Source organism: Geotrypetes seraphini, chromosome 15 (genome assembly GCF_902459505.1).
Source record: "Geotrypetes seraphini chromosome 15, aGeoSer1.1, whole genome shotgun sequence".
In the NCBI taxonomy this organism is placed as follows: domain Eukaryota; kingdom Metazoa; phylum Chordata; class Amphibia; order Gymnophiona; family Dermophiidae; genus Geotrypetes; species Geotrypetes seraphini.
The window spans coordinates 28143127-28156849 of NC_047098.1; positions in this window are offsets into that span (position 1 = coordinate 28143127).

A 13723-nucleotide genomic window follows, 5' to 3' on the forward strand; every position below is an offset into this window, starting at 1 on the left:
AAATATATAAGCTGAAAGCAGTCACAAGAGTGGAGAGTTAGCGAGGTGTGAAGGGTTTTCACAGTCACCCTGTCACATTACTGATCTGGAATTCCTTGCATAGCTGCTGCCTTGTTCAACCAAGAGAAATTTCTTCACCATGTCACCTCTGCAGGAAAGAGGAACATTTTTCCTGTGGTGTTGAAGTGTGAAGCACAGTGTGATACATGACATCACTTCACAGTCTGCAGGTTGGCGATCAGAAAAAGAAGGGATTATGTATGATGTAGATATAAAAAATGGAGTACTGGTTGATGGAACTTAGTGGCAAAAAGCATTCATTGGTACATGAAGAAAAGACAGGCCGACATATTATACAGGTCCCCCAAGAAACTGAGCAGTGCAACCCTGGAAAGAGAATGGGTCAGTCAATAGGGTAGGAATGGGGCCAGAAAGCTAACCAGGCACCAGTCTGAATGTTGGCTGATGCCAGATTAACTTCCAGATTGCGACATCTGTGTTCCTGGTGCTCCCTTCCTTCCCTCCCTGTGAAGTGGATCTCCCTCCCTCACCCCTGACAGCAAAAAAGGCCAACGGAGCCCCCACCATGCCCATCCCCACCCCTAAAGGACCCCCACCAAATCTACTGTGTACAATCTTAGTAGTCCAGTGGGATCTTAAGGGCAGGAATGATACCCATACACTCCAGCCCATCGTGGCTCCTTTTCGAAAATGGCTGTCATGACCTCTAGTGATGTCTCATGGTGGGGGGGAAGGGAATTGGCATCGCAGGGGAAGGAGGGGGAATCAGAGGAGCAGAGGACACCTGAATCCCTTATGGATCATACCGTAACTAAATTATTTTTTTTTCTTTACATCTGTACTATAATTATTGGCGTTCCTTTCTTTTTTTAATTGATGTACACCGCACTGATGTAACAAAGAGTGGTAAATAAATTTTAATATAAATAAACATACAGCTGGTACCCGCCTCGGCTCCAGCAGCCAGAACAACTGTTATTAACTCTGGATTATTGAATATCTGGGGCTAATTCTGACGGTAGCAGTGACTGCCATAGGCCAGATAAATGTTTACTTTTTCTGAAGTTATCACAGAGCTTTCTTTCTCTTGATAGTTTAGCTTTTGAGAGGGACATCAAGCACCAAGGGATTAAGAAGGCAACTTCTAATTCCTCTAGTGGGGCGCACTGTTCAATGGAAACACTTTTCTGAAACCTAGATGTCTTAGGTAGTAGAGCTAAGTCCTGATATTGGTCTTTTAAGACAAATATCTTCATTACCCTTCTGAAATGGGGAATAAATGTTCATTTTATTAGGTTTTACTTAGATTCAGGTAAATTTCTTCTAGCCCATTCTTGAATTGCTGTTAAACAGGTAGTGAATTTATTCAGGGCTGTTCATAAAGGGCGACTGAAACTAGGGTTCTCGGTTTCAACCCAAATCAAATGAGCAGCTGAAATTTGCTGTTTGTGCTGAAAATGGCACATCCCCCCCCAGCAAAGACTGGGTGCTCCCAGGCCTCTACCACCCACCTGGTATAGAGCAGGTCCTCCCGGGCTGCTACCCACTCCCCCTAGAAAAAAAAAAAAGGGTCCTCTTGGGCAAGCTGGCCACCCACCCCCTGACCCCCATACCCTGGCATCAACTCCTCCACCCTCGCTCTCCTCAGGTCTACATTTTAGGCGTTAGGTAGATGTGTTAGCATGCTCAGTGGCATGCAATTCTGTAAATGGACATCTAATTTGAAGCCACGCCCACACCAAGCCCACGCCTTTCCTATTAGGCACAGCTTTTTCCCAAGGAGAGTGATGGCTCTGGGCCCATAGGTCCCCATTGAAAACGGCCTGGCTTAGACCCACTGGCATAGCCACTATTAGCTACCAAAAGACAAAGTCTTCTAAGCTGTCCAAATTTCACCTCAGCTGGGCTGTGTGAGCTTTCCTATGTCTCATTTCCTAGAGAAAGTGATGGCTCTGCCAGGGCCCATAGGCCCCCATTGAAAACTGGGCCTGGCCTATACCTGCTGGGAAATGGCAATGCGGTTGATTTGGCATGGCCACTTTTCCCAGCTACGCAACATGGAACAACACACAACATAAGCAACATGCAACACGCAACACACAACATAACAAGCAACATGCACCACCACAGCATTACAAGCAACACAACATGCAACACACAACACAGAATGCACAACATGCAACAACACACAATATAACACACAGCCCACAACATACAACCAACAACCAGCAACATAACCTGCAACAACACACAACCAACATGCAACAACATAACATGCAACAACATGCAATAACATAACATGCAACAACATGCAACCAACACACAACCAACATGCAATAACATAGCATGCAACAACATGCAATTTAACATGCAACAAGATAACACACAACAATTCTGGTCCTCCACCTGGGGAGTAGTGACTTCAACAACACCTGAACAGGAAAATTACTAATAAATACTATAAAAGACGACTTGTGCTTCGTCACGGGATGGTTCCCAGCCATGCACCTCGTGTGGTCAGACATCATTATAAGGCCTTGGGGCATAGTATCTAAGAAGTGGTCTCGTGGACTCGTAAAGATCAACAGATAAATAGGGCTATGGCTAACCACCAGAGGTGGCTGCCAGCTGAGTTATAATTGGGCCAAGACCACATGTGCTGGTCTCTTTTAGGGGGATCGGGTTCACCTTTCAGACATTGGGTTGGACTTATTCTTGAACAAGTTATCAGTGCTATTGGAGAGATTAGCTCACCCAGGTAGGCACTAGGTCGCAGCATTGTTGGGTGAGGGGGCCAGCAACTTCATTGCAGGCCTGTGGTGGTATTCCCAAGCTACAAGGTCATGTGCTCATCTGGCGATGAGCAGTATCAGGTCTTAAAGCTCGCTGAGCAGTATCTTGAAGGTCAGGCGACCCAAAAAAGTCATGGAGGTCCATGCCAAGCTCATGCACTAGCTGACAGGGCGGGTCCAGGGGGTCAGGTCAAATGCAATGTGTGGTTGTTGTTGTAGCTCGGGGGTCAATTGTTTGTAAGCTATTTGATATTGTTTCTGCTCAATAAACAAAGCTGCGGCCTGCTTTATACACCCACCTGGAAAGTGTCTGCTCAATAAGTAATTCCAATATTGAACAAGTATCAAGGGAGATGAGAGGGGGAGGGAGGCAACAGGGCATAAGTGAGTCTTTCTCCCTCATGAGGGGGGGGGGGTGATATGGCGATAACAAGGTCAGTCCAGATCCAGTTGTTAATCCACAGCCCCAATGAGGCCCAGTGATGACGTTTCTGCATATTTTTCAGTTCTGGTGACGACTTCAGGGTATTTTTCAATGTTAATTAAGAAGTTTGTCGGTAACTCTACAGGGGTCTTTTTCTCTTCCTCTGCAGCGCCTGTATTAAACTCCATTAGGCCCAGCAAGACTTCAAAGTAGAGCAGCTTTAAAGTGATTCCTTCCTCATTAAGGGGAGCAAGCAGTATTTTTAGATCTTTCTAAATAATGGAAACTTTGAGGTCAGATCAGTTACTAATGTCTTAACAGCCTGCAGGGGAAATGTGTTGTGTGTCCCAGGCTCCAACAATGGCAGTGGTGTTATTGTGCAGTTTGTCGTGTATCCTAAGGGATTATTTTGTTGATCACAAAGTCAATGAATTGCGAGTCTCCAAGGTCCCTTTACTGCTTCTGTATTCTGTTTATTGTTCATCAGGACCCATTTCATAGGAGCAGCAGGGAATCCATTAGACGTTTATCTCCTTTCTAGAACTGAGAGGACTTTTAATTAGCAGCACTGAAAGAAGCACAAAAGTCAAGTACTTTGTATGGAAAAAGAGTGTAGGAACTGACTCTTCTCTTCAAAGACCATGTGTTCTGATGCAAATTAAAAACCTTTCCATTGAGACTTCTAATCATCCTCCCCATAGGAGTCAACTTTTCAAAATGACTGGGGGTGCTAAACCCAATGGAAATTATCCCATCCCTGGACACAGCCAAGGAGTTTACTCAGTATTGGACATATGTCCGTTTCGATTATGAGCCCCATATTATATATATATGGGAGGAATAAGATGTCGAGTGTGATGGCAGAAACATGATGGCAGATAAAAGCCAAATGGCCCATCTAGTCTGCCCCTTTGCAGTAACCATCATCTCCTTCTCTCTCCGAGAGATCCCACTTACCCATCTCAGGCCCTTTTGAATTCAGTCTCTGTCTCCACCACCTCTTCTGGGAGACTGTTTCATGCATCTACCACCCTTTCTGTAAAAAAGTACCTGTATTTCCTTAGATTACTCCGGAGCCTATCACCTCTTAACTTCATCCTAGTTAAGAGGGATGGTACTTTCCCTAGGCATGCTAATATGGCTTTGATTACTTTGCTCCCTAAGCCTAGGGCAGATGTGGAACTGGTGTCCTCCTTTAGACTTATTTCCTTGATCAATGTAGATATTAAGTTGCTTTCCACCCTTCTGACGTCCAGGCTGGCCGCAATTCTGCCAGACTTGATTGGAGATCATGGGAAGCTGTAGTTGATTTACTTTTAAAGTTTCTGAAAAGAAAAGCTGGAAGGTATATTTATAGAGGCTAGTGTGTTGTGAGAGAGCCATGTATATAAAGGTTCAGGGGCATGTAAGAGGGATACAGAATGACTTCTCATTGGAGCATTGGATATCAGTCAAAGAAGCCACAGAAGTTGAAGTACCGCCTGAAGAGAAGGGTGCAATTAACAAAAACTGTAATGTTTTTAATATCGATGCAAAATATGAGGCTAGTTCTTATGCTGTGGGTGTATTGGAACTGGAGGCTTGAATTGAGCTGTTGGCATGTGAGTGGAGGATTTCATAGACCCTATCTGAGCTGTTTTAAAGTCACAGGAGCAGTCAGGTAACAGTAGCCATTTTGTGAATGTCCTCACACTTGTGACATCAACATAGGTATCGTGCACATGCATGCGCAAACATGTAACAAGGTGCATTGATCCCTGGGTGCTCCACTGCACAAACACACTTACATTTGCTACAGAAAACACAGCTATTCTGCCCCACCTGCATGTCCTGTATACAGGGCAATTCTATAATTTGGCGCCCGCATTTATGCATCACTGTAGGCATAAATGTACAAAAAAAAACCCCAGGTGTGCGCACTTCTGCACATAAGTAGCAGTCCAAGTACTTAGGTGCAAAAATACAATAGCATTTAAATGCAAGGGGGCATCCACACAGGTGCGGTGTGGCTGGGATATAAGGTGTTTGAAAGGTTCCCAATCCGACAAAAGCTAAGAGCTTTCTATTAATTTTAGGGGTCAGTGAAGATATGGCACATAAATCCCTAGCGGTTATGATAATCTGAACCGCAATGGGTGTCACCGCTGAGACCCCCGAAGTGATTCTGATGATAAAAGTTTCAAATTGGTTTTTGATGATTGACCACTAGAAAAGTTTCGAAGAAGAGCGACCATGATGATAAAGGGGATGGAACTCCTCTCGTATGAGGAAGGACTAAAATGGTTAGGGCTCTTCAGCTTGGAAAAGAGACGGCTGAGGGGAGATAGGATTGAAGTCTACAAAATCCTGAGTGGAGTAGAACGAGTACAGGTGGTTCAATTTTTCACTCCGTCAAAAATTACAAAGACTAGGGGACACTCGATGAGGAAATATTTTTTCACTCAGAGAACAGTTAAGCTCTGGAAAGCGTTGCCAGAGGTTGTGGTAAAAGCGGATAGCGTAGCTGGTTTTAAGAAAGGTCTGGACAAATTCCTGGAGGAAAAGTCCATAGTCTGTTATTAAGACATGGGAGAAGCCTCTGCTTGCCCTGGATCGGTAGCAAGGAATGTTGCTACTCCTTAGGTTTTGGCCAGGTAATAGGGACCTGGATTGGCCACCATGAGAACGGGCTACTGGGATTGATGGAGCATTGGGCTGACCCAGTAAGGCTATTCTTCTGTTCTTATGACCAATTAAGATATATTGGGATATAAGTGTGTCTCCCACTTACAGGTGTAAGTTACGGAGGGAAAGAACATAAGAACATAAGAAACGCATTCACCGGATCAGACCAAGGTCCATCTAGTCCGGCGATCCACACATGCGGAGGCCCATTTAGGTGCTCCTTTTTGGAGACCCGGTTTTCCCGTATCCCTCAATATGATCTGCAAGAAGGTGTGCATCCAACATGCGTTTGAAACCCAGCACAGTATTTTCTGCCACCACCTCCTCCGGGAGAGCATTCCAAGCGCCCACCACTCTTTGTGTGAAACAGAACTTCCTGACATTTGTCCTGAACCTGATTTATATACTGCCTTTTTATGGTTACACATTCAAAGCAGTTTACCTAAATACAGACACTTATTTTGTACCTGGGGTAATGGAGGATTGGGTGACTTGCCCAGGGTCACAAGGAGCAGCACTGAGATTTGACCCCACGAGTTCAGGGTGCTGGGGCAGCAGCTCTACCACTAGACCACTCCTCACCTCCTGGTGAGGTTGTATATTATAACCCATGTGGAGGGACATTTTCAAACATATGGGTAAATCCGATTTGGACGTATGGTGCTGGATGTGCAAAGTCGGCAGTAAGAGAATGCCCATTTTCAAAAGGCAAACCACCATACATCTAGAAATATTTATTTTTTGCAAATCCTCTATCTGGATGTCCAGGCCATTGGGACGCCCAGACCATCAGGACGTCTATCTTTATACCACATTTTCGAACAAAATTTTGTCCGAATCCCAAATGGCCAGAACAAGACCATTTGGACATGGGAGGGGCCAGTCCTATAATGGACTGGCCACCCAGACATGGCAACAGAGCGGTAGGACACCTCAGAGGGCACTGCTGTAAACTTCACAAAAAAGGTGCCAGATAAACATCTCACCAGAACTCCTTTATAGGTTATGGTGAGCTCTCCAAAACTCACTATTCCCACCTGTCTATAACCCGAATAACCATTATGGCTGCTGGTGGCACCTATATGGCAGTAGAGTAGGGCTCACATTTTCCACCATAAATGTAGTGGTTAGAGTGGCTTATTAGCCCACCCACCAGGCTACTTAAGACATCTTTGTGCAGCTCTACTAGGATGCCCCATACTAGACAGATATGTACTTTTTTGTTCTCATTTTTGTGTGGTGGAAGGGGTTCAGTGAGCATTGGGGGAGTGTGGGGGTGTCTTATGAGGAAGGGTATAGAAGTCCTGTGTAGAAGAGACCAGGTGAAGACCCCTGAAATTTCCCCCATTTAAGCAGAAACAGGCCAATACGGATGGAGACTAAAATGAATGCTGAAAAAGTAAAAATGGACTCTGACTAACAAACTCTAACAAACTGTCAGCTCTGAAAGACACTTCTGCTTTCTTGAAGGAAAGGTCAACCACAAAGGAAAGGAAGACACAGAAATTGATGTAAGAAATTCATCAAGAAACTGTGCTGTGCAGGGTAAGAACAAGGGATGTAAGGAAGTAAAAACTAACCACAGAGCTAAAAACCATTGGGCCAGGTGCTCGGAGGCGGGGCTTGGTATATTAACAGGACATTTAGGGGAAATCAGGGTAGAATTAAGAAATCATAAGGGGTGTGGTAACACAGTATCACTCATGTTAACCAATCATTAGATTAATAAATGAGATAATAAATATGATTAACCAATGAAAATGTGAAATGTAACATGCATCAAGGTGGGCCAGAGCTGTCAGAGTCCTATAAAAGAGGGCTCTCGGGACCAGAGCTTCAGAACTCTTTGGAAGTTCTCCATCAGTCTGGCCAGCCTGATGTATGCTCTATCACTCTGTATGCTGTGTGATTTGTTCCTGTAAGCTACCATTTGATTATTAAACTCATAATGTTTGAACCAGCATAAAGGGAGTCAAGTGGTCTGTCTGTGAAGGCCTATGGTCTTCACTTAGCTTGGTGGTCAGTTTGGGCACCTTTGTGGCACTTAGACCCTTCTAAAACAGGTCTAATTCCAAACGTATACGTCCCATCCAGGATGTCTTGCAAAATGTTTGATTATCACTGCAAGACATCCATGTCTAACCAACCCATGACACTACCCAAAGCCCACCCATAACACACCTCTACCATGCTCATCTCATGCTCTAAGCATACAGAGGTTGGAATACCTTGCTAGACATACAAAAAGACTGTTTCAATTATTGGCACTTGGAAGTCCCGGCCATTAGGATGTCTGATTTAGGATGCTTTTGGGCGTTTACATTTTTTGATTATGAGCCCCATAGGCAACATAACTGAAACCTTTTCCTCCCCAGTGAAAGGAAAGGTGTTTTGATTATTTTTTGACTTACAATTGTTTGTTTGGTGATTTTCATTTTTGCTAAGTTCTGCTGATTTTTTAATTAAAAGATCCTTACCACAAATTAGATTAACCATTAGTTAAAGTGGTGATTGCACATTTGTAGAACTTGAAGCTATAATAAAGTAAATTAAGAAAAAAATGTCATTTTTTATGCATTTGTCAGCATACATTTGACCCCCCCCCCCACCCCTCTTTTACAAAACTGTGCAAGTGGTTTTTAGCGCCGGCTGTCACGCTGAATGCTGTGCGCTGCTCCAACGCTCATAGAGTTCCTATTAGCGTCAGAATAGTGCAGAGCATTCAGTGCGCTGGTCAGCGCTATAAACCGCTTGGGCGGTTTTGTAAAAAGGGGGGGGGGGTTGATTTGTTAGAAAACACTAATTGGATTCAGAACACACCTCTCTCAGTAGGTCCAGGTAAGATACATTCAAGTGTTCTCTGTATTTTCCTGTCCCCAGAGAGCTTACAATCTAAGGGAGCAATTGTATAACTTGATTCCAGTTAGGTGGTTCGTTGCTATTCACTGAGCATTAATTCTATAATGACATCTTGGCACCAGTTATGTGCATTGTTGCCAAATTTAGGTGCCTGAATTCTGTCAGCTTTATGGTTGGTGCAACTGCAGGTGAATAAATATTATGTGCTCTGATGCCAGGATATGCTGGTGTTTGATCATGGAATCTGGGTGCCCGGGTGCTGTTTTAGGAAGAGGTTCTCACTGCATGGTATCAGGTGGCCTAGATGGGGGGCACCCAATTACAGAATTGCCTCCATAATGCTGAGGCGGTCTGTAAGGATCTTCAGAGACCCTACCCTGGACAACATTTTTCAATATTGACCCATTAGTAACTAGGCTCTCTAAACCTATTATTCTATACTAGTCTTTAAGCCCATTGCATTAACGGGTGCTAGAATAGATGTGTATGTTTGTCTTTTTTTCTGTTTCTCTGTCTCCTTAACCGCTGTCTGTCTTTCTTTCTGTCTCTCTCTCTCCTTGGCCGCTGTCTTTCTGTCTGTCTCTCTGGTCCCCTGTCTGTCTGTCAGTCTTTCTGTCTGTGTCTCTCCCTGGCCCCATGTCTGTCTTTCATTCTTTCTCGCTCCTTGGCCGCTGTCTGTCCCCCTATCTGTTTGTCATTCTTTCTGTCTGTGTCTCTCCCTGGCCCCATGTCTGTCTGTCTTTTCTGTCTGTCTCTCTCCCTGGCCCCCTGATTCTCTCTCTCTGGCCCCCTGAGCAAATCAAGATTGCTGCCTACCCCCAGCATACCCCTCCCCCCAAAGCAGCCTCTTTTCCCTCTCCCCTTCCACTTCTTTCTGTCTGTCTCTCTCTCTGACCCCCTGCCTAACTCTCTCTGGCCCCCTAAGCAAGCCATGATTGCTGCCTGCCCCCATCACACCCCTCCCCCAAAAGCAGCCCCTTTTCCCTCTCCCCTTCCATTTCCCTGTGCAACAGTAGCAGCCGGATGTCTCACATCACCTCGAAGGACACCCTCCTGCCGTTTCTCTCACCGCCACATGCGCCGCAAGTCGCAAATGGAATATGGCACAGAAGCAGAAATCATGGCGGCAGGGATCACGCCGTTTCAACAGCACATGCCCGGGTAAGAGTTTTATTCTAGAGGATAAGTCTTAAAATAAATAAATATCAATACTGTATGTCTTCTCAATGCTGCCGAGCACAGGAAGCAAGAAGTGTGGATGTGGTTCTGACTGACAGCTGCTCAAGTGCTGTGGACTTATAACTGTCAAAATTTCAAAATTATTATTATGCATGTCCACCAACCCTGGAATAGGTTTAACTGTAAGAAGCATTAGCTGAGCTTTTAGCCACCTCTTGTGGATATTCTTGGCTAATGTAACACCTTACACAAACCTATCCGAAACTGGATGAAGAGGATTCTTAAATAGTAATTTATCAATATGTAACCCCCATGGACTAAAATCCAGATTCAGCAGATGGACTGAAAGAGCTTAAAATTATGGGCAACATGAAAATTTAGGGGATTCGACTTTGCTATTCTCTTTCAGACTTAATTGGATTTCACGTCATGTCTTCCAGGAGCATTTCCACTTCTGTATGTGCTTGAGAGTCAGGACTTCATGGTTTTGTGTCAAGTCTTGGATTGCATAAATATTTTTCTCTTTCCATATTACATCTTACCTAATTGTACTGTTTTATAATCCAGGTCATTGATCAAGCTATATGGGGGGTAATTTGAAAGATCCTTATCACCAACCAAACAATTAAATTGTAAGTCAAATAATAGTCATAGAAACAGAAACATGATGGCAGATAAAACCCAATCCTGAATCAGTAGATGAGGCTGCACAGAGGTAAAAACTCTACATGAAGGGCTAGCGCCAGTCAAAGAGATCAAATAATATCCCTGCAAATATTCCTCCCCCTGATGGAGTGAATGACATGAAGAAAGACCTAGTGAAGCTTGAAGAATGGTCTGAAATTTGGCAGCTAAAATTTAATGCTAAGAAATGCAAAGTCATGCTTTTGGGCTGCAAAAATCCAAGGAAATGGTACAGTTTAAGGGGTGAATAACTTTTGTGCATGACAGAAGAGCGGGACTTGGGAGTGATTGTATGTGATGATCTTAAGGTGGCCAAACAGGCTGAAAAGGTGACGGGGAAAGCTAGAAGGATGCTAGGTTGCATAGGGAGAGATATGGCCAGTAGAAAAAGGAGGTATTGATGCCCTTGTATGACTCTGGTGAGATCTCATTTAGAATATTGTGTACAATTCTGGAGGCCGCACCTTCAAAACATATAAAAAGGATGGAGTCGGTTCAGAGGAAGGCTACTAAAATGGTGCATGGTCTTCATCATAAGGCATATAGGGACAGACTTAGAGATCTTAATCTGTATGCTTTGGAGGAAAGGTGGGAGAAGGGAGATATGATAGAGACATTTAAATACATACATGATGTAAATGCGCATGAGTTGAATCTCTTTCATTTGAAAGGAAGTTCTGGAATGAGAGGGCATAGGATGAAGTTAAGAGGCTCAGGAGTAATCTAAGGAAATACTTTTTACAGAAAGAGTGGTAGATGCATGGAACAGTCTCCCGGATGAGGTGATGGAGACAGAGGCTGTGTCTGATTTCAAGAAAGCATGGGATAGGCACGCAGGATCTCTTTGAGAGAAGAAGAGATAATGGTTACTGCAGATGGGCAGACTGGATGGGCCATTTGGCTTTTATCTTCCATCATGTTTCTATCCTATATAATAAAAGGCTAACTCGCGCATGCGCACTCCTATTTGTGTGCTTCCATGATCAGTAGTTCCGTGGCCGCATGAGTGCGCATGCGCGAATCCCCAGCACTTCCTTACACTCGCCGGAAGGACTGGACTGTACGAGTCCCCAGCACAAGCGTGTGGCCGACCCAGGATCTTGAGAGGATGCGCCGTGCAAAGTGCTGCACACTACTGGAGGGGGAGAGACATACCGGCACAAACCTCCCACCAGAGAGGAAGGGCTGAAGCCAGCAACACCAGCGAATTGTAAACGCTGCTGTTGCCTGAAGCACCCAAGGCAGACGCTTCTCTCCCAGCGAGATGACCTTAATATCATACCTCCCTCCAGCGTTGACAGCCGCAGCATGCTAAACAGGCTGCTTCGGGCTTTCTCCTGCAGTTGAGTCCCTCTGCCGCGTCACTAATGATGTCATCAATGACGCGACAGAGAGACTCAACGGCAGAAGAAAGCCGCGAAGTTGCCTGTTTAGCGTGCTGCGGCTGCCAACGCTGGAAGGAGGTTTGATATTAAAGTCATCTTGCTGGGAGGGTCGCAGAGTCAGCGGGGGTTGGGCTGGGAGGGGAGAGAAGCGTCTGCCTCGGGTGCTTCAGGCAGCAGCAGCGTTTACAATTCGCTGCTGTTGCTGGCTTCAGGCCTTCCTCTCTGGCCGGTACTGCCTACTTCCTGTTTTCATGAAGACAGGACCGGCCAGAGAGAAAGACCTGAAGCCAGCAACAGCAATGAATTGTGAATGCTGCTGCTGACCAATGAAGTAGTTAAATGAGGAAAGGGAGCAGAGGGGGAGAGAATGCCTTGGAGGGAAGGAGGAAGGTATGCCAGACCAAGGGAAAAGGAAGGAGGAGATGGAGAGAGGACATATGGAACAGAGAGAGAGAGGGCGGACACTGGATGGAAAGAGAAGAGAGGGGCAAGACAGAGGGTGAACAGTAGATGGAAGGGGTAGAGAGAGGGAGACACACCGAATGGAAGTGTGGAGGACAGGGGGAGCAGACGTTGGAAGGAAGTGGGGAGGAGAAAGAAAAAAGGCCACATGCAGGATTAAGGGAAGAGGATAGAGTTAGAAATAAAGATAGACAGACAGGGCGCCAGGGAAAGACACAGACAGAAAGAATGACAGCGTCCAAAGAGAGAGAGACAAATTAAAAAAAAACAAAACAGACAGACAGACATCTACTCTAGCACCCGTTAATGTAACGGGCTAAAACACTAGTGTTTCTATAAACGGTGTCTAGCAGATGATTGACAATTGCGCTCAATAGCACCTAGAAGTTAGACGCCATTTATACAATTGGGGCTAAAGTGCCCATGATTGCACAAACCCAGTTACAAAACGACTCTTTCAGTTTTACCTGAGGTAGTGGAGAGTTAAATGATTTGCATGGCACAGCACTGAGATCTGGTTCTCAGCCCCCTTCTCTGACCATTAGACCACTCAGCCACTTCTTAACGCATATAGCCTTGATTACTACACATTAAGGGCTCCTTTTACAAAGCCACAGTGGCGGGCGCTGCTGCAGTAATTGCTCCAACACCCATAGGGATCTCACGGGCATCAGCATTTGCCTTGCAGCAGCCACTACCGTAGCTTTGTAAAAGTTGGGGGGGGGGTAAACAATTCTGATGCCTGTTAAAAACTTTAATTAACCTGCATGTGGGAAATAAATCAAAATTACATATAAAAATTAGGGGGGGGGGGCAAACCATGAATAAAAAAAAGCCAAATATTTATTCTGTGCTCATTCCTAATACCACCCTGATAGAGTTTCTTGTCAGAGTTATACATAAATCATTACCATCAAGCACTTTTCCAGGTCTCGGGTCTGAAAAACAAACGCTAGTGGGCTCACGCATGATTTGGAGCTAGCATAAGCCAATGTGTGCAACCTCTGAGTCTAAGTATATGAATTTCTAAAATATGGAAGGCCCACCCAGAGCACTCCCCTTTGAAATATCTCACTGTGTTGCCTTATATACATATAAGTACTGCCTTGTGTCCTATACGAGCTCTCCAAACAGCACCTGTCAATGCTTCAATGCGCCAGATCTTACCACTAATTGCTGCACTCTTGGAAATGATTACCATTTTCTGTCATTTTCTAAATTAAACCCCATAACGGGGCAGCTCTCGAGAGGAG